Source organism: Schistocerca americana, chromosome 5 (assembly GCF_021461395.2).
Source record: "Schistocerca americana isolate TAMUIC-IGC-003095 chromosome 5, iqSchAmer2.1, whole genome shotgun sequence".
Taxonomy (NCBI): domain Eukaryota; kingdom Metazoa; phylum Arthropoda; class Insecta; order Orthoptera; family Acrididae; genus Schistocerca; species Schistocerca americana.
In genome coordinates this window covers 200,537,821-200,548,872 of record NC_060123.1, presented here as the reverse complement: position 1 = coordinate 200,548,872, position 11,052 = coordinate 200,537,821, and positions in this window count along the sequence as shown.

Sequence of the window (11,052 nt, the reverse complement as noted above, 5' to 3'; positions counted from 1 at the left end):
TAGCTGAGAACGATGGACGGCATACTGAACAATTGTTGCGCCACTCTCACGCCAACTGGAAACCGTTGTCATTTAGTATTTTATGCAGTTTTTGGCTCCAGGATAATTAAAAACCGATGTCATTTTGGTTGTTGTGCAGTTTTGAGTCTCAGAACACTTAAAAACCGATTTCTCCCATCCGATGTGGTATGACCTTGCCGTAGGGGAAGGGCTTTCTAACTGACAGCGCCACGACTGTTGACCGCTGAACGTGCGCAGTCGCGAACATTGAACAGTACGGGTGGTGTGATATGCAACTCAACCCATGGCCGTCGAATGCGATTATCTGTCATTTTTAGCCGCCCCCCTACTACGCTAAGACGCTTACAGTGCCACCTATTGGTAAACTTCTCGTGATTCTTTTATTTTTATTTTTACATGACGTTTCCCCCTACGTCAATAAAATGGTGTTAAAATTTGTCCTTACAGAGCACTGTTCTCTTTCTACAGTGTTTTGAATCTAGGGCATTAATTATTATACCTTGTGAGTGTTTTGACCGTTGTTGCTCGTACTTCATATGTTAGCTCCAGAGAAACTACGAGTGCCTCTGCAATAAGTATGTCGAGCATTGTTCGTAAACAGCTTGAATACAGCTTCCGTCCGTATCATGTGTCCCTTTACCAGCCAGTTAACCAGGGGGATTGGAGAGACCACATAGAATTGTTTCGCTCGGTTCTGATGCAACTTCAGGACGATAGGTTCTTTCATAAATAACTCTTTTTGTCGACTAAACTACCTTTACCAGTCATGCGAAACCGAATGTAAGAAATATGCATCCGCCCTAACTGGGGCATGTTAAACGTCGAGGCAGTGGAATGTGAACTTCTGGTGCGCCGTTATTGGAGACTGTGTGATTGATCCTCTCTTCGTTAAAGAAACTTTGACGGATATAATGTATGAGTCTGGTGACATTCCTTCTGACTTCCGGAAAAATATCATCCACACCATTCCGAAGACTGTGAGAGCTGACGAGCGCAATTATCGCACAGTCAGCTTAACAGCTCACGCATCCAAGTTGCTGACATGAATAATATACATAGGAATGGGAAAGAAAATTGAGGATGTATTAGATGACGATCAGTTTGGCTTTAGGAGACGTAAAGGCACTAGAGAGGCAATTCTGACGTTGCGGTTGATAATGTAAGCAAGATTATAGAAAAATCAAGAAAAGTTCATAGGATTTTTCACCTGCACCTGGAAAACGCCTTCGACAGTGTAAAATGGTGTAAGATGTTCGAAATTGTGAGAAAAATAGGGGTAAGCTACAGGGTGAGACGGGTAATACACAATATGTACAAGAGCGAAGAGGGAATAATAAGAGTGGACGACCAAGAACGAAGTGCTCTGATTAAAAAGGGTGTAAGACCAACCCTACTGTTCAATATGTACAGCCAAGAAGCTATGATGGAAAGAAAAGAAAAGTTCAGGAGTGGAATTAAAATTCAAGGTGAATGTTCAAATGTGTGTGAATTCCTAAGGGACCAAACTGCATAGGTCATCGGTCCCTACACTTACACACTACTTAAACTAACTTATGCTAAGAACAACACAGACACCCATGCCCGCGGGAGGGGCCGTGCAGTCCGTGACAGGACGCCTCAAACCCCGCGGCCACTCCTCGCGGCTTAATTCAAGGTGAAGGGATATCAATAATTCGATTCGGGGGATGACATTGCTATCTTGAGTGAAAGTGGAGAAGAGTTGCATGATCTGCTCAATGGAATGAACAGGCTAATGAGTGCAGTACATGGACTGCGAGTAAATCGGAGAAAGATTAAATTAATGAAAGGAGCAGAAATGAGAACAACGAGAAACTTAACATCAGGCTTTATGATCACGAAGCAGCCATGATGATGCAGTTAATGTCCTCCCTCACGACAGATCTCTACAAATATGATTCTCTTGGCGAGGAGAGCCCTTTTTGCCAGTGCTAGTCTGCTTTGGATGTCCTCCTTGATCCGACCTTCAGTGACTATTTTGCCGTCTAGGTAGCAGAACTCCCTAACTTCATCGGCCGAGAATAGTTGACTTATAATATGAAAGATAGCTTTCTAGGTGTTAAACAACATCCATTTCAAGTACGGAATTACATCATTACCTATCCAAAACTGCAAAAAAACTTGCGCTGAAGTATTTGAGCTGTGTAATGACATCGTCAGCTTCTGATTGTTCCAAAATTCTGAAATGGTCCCTATCAACAACGCGATAATCTGAAAGGGGAACATGTCAAAAATGTTATTTTTACAGTCTGTGCACGAAGCGAAGCCTCTAACGCATGCCTGTGTGGTGGCTCTCGACTCGGATGTAAGCCAGTTCGAATGCTGGTGCTGTAAAATTTTCACTGCCAGTATTTAGCCGACAATGGAGTAAAGTTCCTGATTCGCGCCATTGTCCTGGTTTAAATTCCAAATCTCTCCGCAGTGTCTCAGGCAGAGAGGGTATGTAAAACCGTTGATGGTGGTCCGTCCGGTGAGTTTGGCGGCCCTTTTGCTGCTACTCGAAAGGAGAAGACTACGAGCCGGCACCTGGTTTCACCCTCTTCCTTCCATTCATTCAACACAGACCCAACAATACAGTGTAAAAGCCCTCATCACAATCATCCATACAATGGAGATACACAATTGACACTCCGTAACAGGTCAGAGCAGGGCAACGGGAAACCACCTCCACTAGGGCCTTACCACAAGCGGCGATGAAGTACATTCATTCCCTGAGTATGGTGTCAGTTTGACTGTTTTGATACAAAGCATTCTGTCTGTGGTAATTTTAATTATCACTATACTTATCGATTCATCGTCACCACCATCACCACCACCAGCATCGTCATCAGCATCATCATCAATGGCCTATACATCCTAACGGAAGATTCAAGTAGCATCATTCAGGCACTTTCTGTGGTGACTCAGAAGTCCATTCGAGAGCGCACTGGGAGCCCTCTGGCGGGGCAAGTGGAAATCGCCCCAAAAGAGGGATCCATCGCGCGTATCTACATGCTTGTTTCATAGTTAGGTTGTTGAGCCAAGCGCCGTCGTGGAACTTCCTGCCATCCTTGATGAATTTCCTCTATCTGCTGCGGTCTCAGGCGAGCTCCTTCCATTTGTCTGAGTCAATACTGAATACGTTCATGTCGCGCTTGGCGCTGTCTTTAAAGTGCGAAGCAGGTCTTTCAAGGGGTCTCTTGGCGTGTGCTATCTCATCAAGCAATGTGAGTCGGGGAAGATGGAAGTGGTCCACACGACGGACATCTCCCAGTCACTGCAGGCGACGAGAATGTCTGTTGATCCACTGTGGACGTGGAACAGCATCAAATATTTAACACGGATAATCGACAAACAGTATTACAGTTATAGAAGTTATTTTATTTTATTTTCACAACCAGTTTCGGGAATTTAATATGTCATCTTCAGGCTCCATATTCACTCCTATCGATAGCAGCATACTGGAGGGATCAGTATCTGTATGTCGTGAATTTGTATTTCAAGTGCTTCCCTCGAAGACTTGACAACAGTGTTTCGCGAATTTGTATTTCAAGCGCTTGAAATACAAATTGAGGACATGCCGTTGTCGACGCGTTTGAATGTCTATACATGAGGTGTATTTGGCGCCTGAAGATGGAATATTGAATTGTCGAACTATTTTAATTGGCAAAATATTGAATGGCTGAAACTGGTTTCGAAAATAAAATAAATAATAACTTCTAAAACTGTGCGGCTGTTTGGCGATTTTCCATGTTAAATAAAGGTTCCTTGAGAGTGGCGGTGATACTCGGTAGCTTCACTGCATTCAGGGTCGTCTCATTTGTTACACGGCCCCTCCATATCACCTTTAGATTGAGTCTTGAGCTTACACTGATGTTTGGCGTTTGACATCCACGTTTCAGCAGCATAGGACAGGGTGCTCTGCACGCATGCCTGATAGACAAGTATTTTTAATTTTTGTTGTCACCGTAAGGTGTTTGTTAGAGAGCTTCCCGAAAGTGTTCGCCGCTTTGCCAATTTCCATGCTTATTATTTCACCGTTAAAAAAAAAAAAAAAAAAAAAAAAAAAAAAAAAAAAAAAAAAAAAAAACACTTCTGACACTAGCGAGCTGAGGCAGTAGAATTTATCGACTGTTTTCAACAGAGAACCATGTAATCTTATGGATGTCATATCTGCGTATCCTTCGGTCGCTAGAGACCGGCATATAACGTGGATCATGTGGACGTGTAGTCCACCAGGAGCTGCACATGCACCCCTACTGAGTGGCTGTTGTTCATGCATTAAAATCAGCAGGTGTCCCTCAACACCTCCACTTTTGTGAGTGGCTGTTCACTGCAATAACCATGCTCGGCTTGGACATGGATCTGTTCTTTATGTCTGATGAAGCCTGATTTCACCTGAGTAGCTATGTCAACTCACAGAATGGCACGTTCTTGACAGCGGAGAATCCATATAACTTTCACGAAGACCATTGCATGATCAGAAGGCTGGGGTTTGGTGTGCAGTGTGTGTACACCGCATTACTGGTCCTATCTTCCTTCATTAGTGGCTGACTTCGAGCGTTACATTGCCAACATTTTCGAACCGTTTGTGGCAGCATTAACGAAGGATGAAAATACCTACAGTTAATTCCAACAGGGTGGAGCAACTCCCCATACAGCCGGCCGAATCCTGGAACACATTTACACAACTTTCGCACCTGACAGAGTCAGTCTGGTCGCGGCCCTAGCTGCCCACCCAGGTCACCTGACCGTCAGTGTGCGATTACTTTGCGTAAGGAGCCCTCAAGACTAAGTTGCACCGCAAAAACCTCCACAGTCTTCAAGAACTGCAGCAGAACGTTTCGGATGAGACTGCAGCAACTTCTGTAGTCTATCTTCGATTCGCCTTCATCGGCTTTCTGTCCAGGGCCCATAAATGCCTACATCATCTACTGTAGTCAGGTTAATAATGTATTTCATTTATTCTGCTGTGTTTATTTGTACCCAGAACTCTGTTTTCCGAGCTACTTTTATTTCCTCCATCCTGTATTTACGATATTGGATCTCTTGTATGTTGCTTCCTACACAATTGTATAAATTCATCATTTAACACCGGTGTTAAAAACACCGGCCACTTATATTAACACGCCGATGGTGAAATCTAAATCAGCACAGGTGACTTGGCAAAGTAACGAGCAGATACGATACGCGACAGCCCTACGGGGGAGTTACGCGGAAGTTCATACTCTGAGCACATTGTAGGTGTGTTTCTGAGTAAGAAGCACGTGTCTGAGTCGAGAGGACGTGGACGGCGACTTGGCACGGTGAGTGGGCGGTTACGGGGAGGGAACAAAGGAGCGAGGGGGTCGGACAGGCAGCGGCCGCACGTGCCTTTATTGGGATTACTGGCCGGTGGCGAGCGGTCAGCGGTGCGAACCTGCGCGGCAGGCGGCGGCGGCGGCGGCGGGCAGGAGGTTTTAATTTGCCTAATGGCGGGGCGGCCACTTGACAAATGGGCCCGCAGGGTCCTCCTCAACATCCACTGGGTGTTGCCATCTGGCCCCCACCCCGCGCCCGCCGCCGCTTTTATTGACTCCGGGCAGCCAGTGATGCATGCAAAGACGCGGGCGCCGGCTCTGCCCCTTCCTTCCCTTGTCCGAAGCCTTAAAGGGGGAGCGCACGCAGTCCCGAGCACGCAGGTTCAGCCTACATCTCGTTGTGAACGCTACGTGCGGCCTCCACCTGCACCTTGAGACGTTTCTGTGCCTTGCCGCCGTGGTTTCTTTACTGTCATCCAAAGCGCCTCGTGTGTTACAGCAGGCAACTGACTCAAATAAAAGCACTGGTCAGTGTTTGCGCGCAAGGAAAATTGCCACGTCTGCTATCGTATTTTTTATTATGCAGACTCGAGTTTAAGCTTTAATTACAAGCAAACCAATAGGTCTATCTCAAAATGAGATATACCATTTCTCTAGTTTTATTCTGCGTTAGGATATAAACCGATGAGCCAAAACATTATGATTACCTAGTTAATAACTTAGCCGTGCGGTCTTAGGCGCCTTGCAACGGTTCGCGCGGCACTCTCCCCCCCCCCCCTTCCCCCTTCCCCCCCCCCCCCTCCCCCGGTCGGAGGTTTGAGCCCTCCCTCGGGCATGGGTCTATGTGTTGTCGTTAGCGCAAGTTAGTTTTAGAGTAAGTAGTGTGTAACCCTAGGGACCGATGACCTCAGCAGTTTGAAGTCCATGCATTCTCGTGTTAGCAGCTGAAACGAAACAGACAGAGCAGTATTAGTGGAGGTAAGATTGTAACCCCCATCCCTTATGCCAGAAAGTCGTCAGGTTCTTTTAGCGAGCGGCAAAAATATATCTTTCACAGGCAAGATTGTCTGGGTAACTTAACATCCTTCTTTCAGTAATTAGAAATGGTTGGCCTGGAAAAATTAGATCTCTCCATACATCTACATCTACATCCATACTCCGCAAGCCACCTGACGGTGTGAGGTGGAGGGTACCTTGAGTACCTCTATCGGTTCTCTCTTCTATTCCAGTCTCGTATTGTTCGTGGAAAGAAGGATTGTCGGTATGCCTCTGTGTGGGCTCTAATCTCTCTGATTTCATGGTCTCTTCGCGAGATATACATAAGAGAGAGCAATATACTGCTTGACTCCTCGGTGAAGGTATGTTCTCGAAACTTCAACAAAAGCCCGTACCGAGCTGCTGAGCGTCTCTCCTGCAGAGTCTTCCACTGGAGTTTATCTATCATCTCCGTAACGCTTTCGCGATTACTAAATGATCCTGTAACGAAGCGTGCTGCTCTCCGTTGGATCTTCTCTATCTCTTCTATCAACCCTATCTGGTACGGATCCCACACTGCTGAGCAGTATTCAAGCAATGGGCGAACAAATGTACTTTGTTTTCGGATTGCATTTCCTTAGGATTCTTCCAATGAATCTCAGTCTGGCATCTCCTTTACCGACGAACAACTTTATAAGATCATTCCATTTTAAATCACTCCTAATGCCCACACCCAGATAATTTATGGAATTAACTGCTTCCAGTTGCTGACCTGCTATATTGTAGGTAAATGATAAGGGATCTTTCGTTCTGTGTATTCGCAGCACATTACACTTGTCTACATTGAGATTCAATTGCCATTCCCTGCACCATGCGTCAATTCGCTGCAAATCCTCCTGCGTTTCAGTACAATTTTCCATTGTTACAATCTCTCGATATACCACAGCATCATCCGCAAAAATCCTCAGTGAACTTCCGATGTCATCCACAAGGTCATTTATGTATATTGTGAATAGCAACGGTCCTACGACACTCCCCTGCGGCACACCTGAAATCACTCTTACTTCGGAAGACTTCTCTCCATTGAGAATGACATGCTGCGTTCTGTTATCTAGGAACTCTTCAATCCAATTACACAATTGGTCTGATAGTCCATATACTCTTACTTTGTTCATTAAACGACTGTGGGGAACTGTATCGAACACCTTGCGGAAGTCAAGAAACACGGCATCTACCTGGGAACCCGTGTCTATGGCCCTCTGAGTCTCATGAACGAATAGCGCGAACTGGGTTTCATACGGTCGTCTTTTGTGAAACCCATGCTGATTCCTACAGAGTAGATTTCTAGTCTCCAGAAAAGTAATTATACTCGAACATAATACGTGTTCCAAAATTCTACAACTGATCAACGTTAGAGATATAGGTCTATAGTTCTGCACATCTGTTCGATGTCCCTTCTTGAAAACGGGGATGACCTGTGCCCTTTTCCAATCCTTTGGAACGCTACGCTCTTCTAAAGACCTACGGTACACCGCTGCAAGAAGGGGGGCAAGTTCCTTCGCGTATTCTGTGTAAAATCGAAATGTTATCCCATCAGATCCAGCGGCCTTTCCTCTTTTAAGCGATTTTAATTGTTTCTCTATCCATCTGTCGTCTATTTCGATATCTACCATTTTGTCATCTGTGCGACAATCTAGAGAAGGAAGTAAATTAAGGACTGTGGTCCCATATAGATAGAGGTTGTCTGTCAAGACATGCCGATGCTCACCTTGAGAACGACGCCTCTCTAGTCTAAAATCTTCTTTTTTCAGAGAGGAAAGATTTGGAGTCGCTGATTCGATCCTCTTAGGATATTCAAAGTGGAGGTTTGCTCTCCCATTGTGGGAACCCCAGTTCTGTGGCTAGGTTGGTTACCAGGCCAACAGAACAGTCAAGAGTAGAGGGTTCAGGATAATTCGATTGGTTTTTGCCGTGTGGGGCGGTTTCCATTTTTTGATAATTCGGCTCCTGTACTGAGGCTTGGTGGAAAATGGTTGTGATTCCTTGCCTTTTTCGTCTTCTGGTCCTCCTCTGATGGAGAACTTCATGTCTTTCCATAGTGGGTGAGACCTGTGGTCTGTATCTTGTGGTGGACTATGAGCCAGTGGCAGTTTCCAACTGTACCACCAGTGGCACTGCATCTTAACTCGGACATATCCTGTGTCACGAAATTGAACTTATTCGTCCTGAGGTGACCGTCTGACGTTTGACAATTCCAGCATGCAATCTCGTGCCTGTGATTCGAACTTATTTGGGCTCTGATAGGGAAGTTCTGATAATCAGAACGCCATACCGTGTAGTCTGCAAATTTTCGTGGACGCGTCAGAACATTACAGCCGCCAAAGAGCACCGCTCCTCGCCCGCAGCGCACCGTTTTCTGTTGCCGCCTGAATCAGGGCTAAAATACAGCTGCATCAGCGTAGGGTTGTTAAATGATATTCACAGCTCCCTGTTGTCAGGTGAACCATAGTTTGTGGTATACTTGGTCATAGTTGATTCCATTTGAATAGAGTTGAGCCTCACAGTGGATTCATGTAAACAAAATCAGATTGCGTTGTAAAAGCGATTAATTCAGGGAAGAATTTGTATGGCTTCCAATCCAAAGTACACTCCACGAATTAAATACCATTCCATTTCTGATTCGTGTTTGTCATTTCTGCGTAAGATTTACCAGTTAGTTATAGTTACAATAGTATTAATAAAATTTGTTATTATTTTGTAAACTTAAATGCTCCACTCTTCTCATTCATACTCCCACAAATACTCACTGTTTTTATTTCATTGTCATGGTACATGGGTGCACCAGCAATATAAGGTTCAATCTAATTTAATTAATTAATTAAATTATTAACTTGAGTTCTGCAAGTGGCCACAGGCATAGGCAATAAAAGTGCCATGAGTAAATTCATTAATTCATATATAAAACATTAATCGTGTAGCTGACGATTTAAAGGTATTGCGAAGATAATAGTTTTCTTTATGTAAAAATAATAGCATTTAGCAACACTCAGACATATATTTATGATTAAAGCAGCGGCAGCTTACACCTATACAAGCTTGGATTGAGTGGAAAGCTATGTAAAGAAATAGTGTATAAGATAACTGTGTGAGCTATTCATGAAGAGGCCTATGAAAGTCTCGCAGTAGTTGAAAACACGAGTGGCAAATTTAAAAGTGATTGGCGGAATGATGATATTGCCGTGAAGTTGAAGGAGAACGAGGAAGCCTTTAATAGATGGTTAATGAGCAATAAGAATAATGATAGACACCAATAATTATCACAAAAAGTATGATGTTACAATTTAAGCGTGAAGAAATTAATACCTGCATAGGAAGTTCAAAGTCCAAAGAAGCATGACAGGTGATAAAACAACTAAGGAAAATCACAGAAGTAGTAAACTTATAGCTGATAAGCCTACATGGATGGAAGACATATTATGAAGAAGTATTTAAAGAAGATAGATCCGAGTTTCATGATATATGCTGTTTTTCAGGTAACGAACATGACACAGAAATCCAGCAGGTAACAACAGGGAAGATACAGGAGACAGTTAAACAGTTCAAAAAAGGAAAAACGCCAGAACGTGGAACTGTATACACGGAGCTGAAAATCCGGCCGTGTTATCTGAACACGTTGCGAAGCTATTTAATCTTTGTCTTTATAGGGAGGAAATCCCTGTCGAGTTTAAAGAAGGGTCTATCACAAACATATTCAGAATGGGAAGCAAGGATAACTACTTTAATTATCGAAGTGTCACAGTTCTCAGTTCTACATCTAGTGTAGATGTTTATATGGTAAGAGCCCTAAAACTAGAATTGAGAGAGAAACTGGGGACCCAGATGAACAGAGTGGTTTCCGAGCATGCAGGTCTTGTATCGATAATATCTGCGGAATTAAACAGTGAGTGACAAGAAAATGGACCTTGAGACAAGCGTGTTGCTACTCGTGATCCCCCTTTAAAATATTTTAGAATGAATCATTGAAAAATTGGAAAATTGAGTGCAAAAACTTGGGAATTAGAACAGGCAATGGAATCCTGTTCTCCCTAAATTTCTCCGACGATGAGTTTTATATGCTAAGAAAACTTAAGAATATCAGCAATGAGGAATAAAAATTAACTTTATAAAGAATGAATACTTTGTTGTCGGAGGTGTAAGAAAGGATCTTATTATGTCTGATGGGCCTATGGCATATGTAGCCGCTCATATAAATATTAAGAGACAATCATTTTAGACAAAGGTGGAAGTAACGAGGAAATAAATCTCAGAATAGGAGAAAGAGAGGTGGCAATTAAGCAGTTAGACTCCATTATTTCGAATAGAGATATGTCAAAATATTTGAAAAGGAGGATACAGAAAACTACAGTTGAGAACAATGCTCTGTATAGTGCTGAACTGTGGAAAGTCTCAAAGGTCAGTAAGAGAAATGAAATTTTGGAGACGAAGTTGTGAAGTAACAAAAATGGACAAAATAAGGAATGAAGCGCTACGAGAAGAGATGGGATTTCAACGATATTGCAGACACAATTGAAAACAAACGGCTAACATGCTGTTATCATCTTATAAGAGTGCCCATGTACATTGGAACGATGGAGTGAGACGTGCGATGCAGGATACGGCCGCTCAAGAAGAGAACTACCAAGATACAGGGAGGTGGAAACTTGGATATGGGAGACGCCGTATGGTATAGGAGACTCGCGAAAGAAAAAGAAGATTTCGT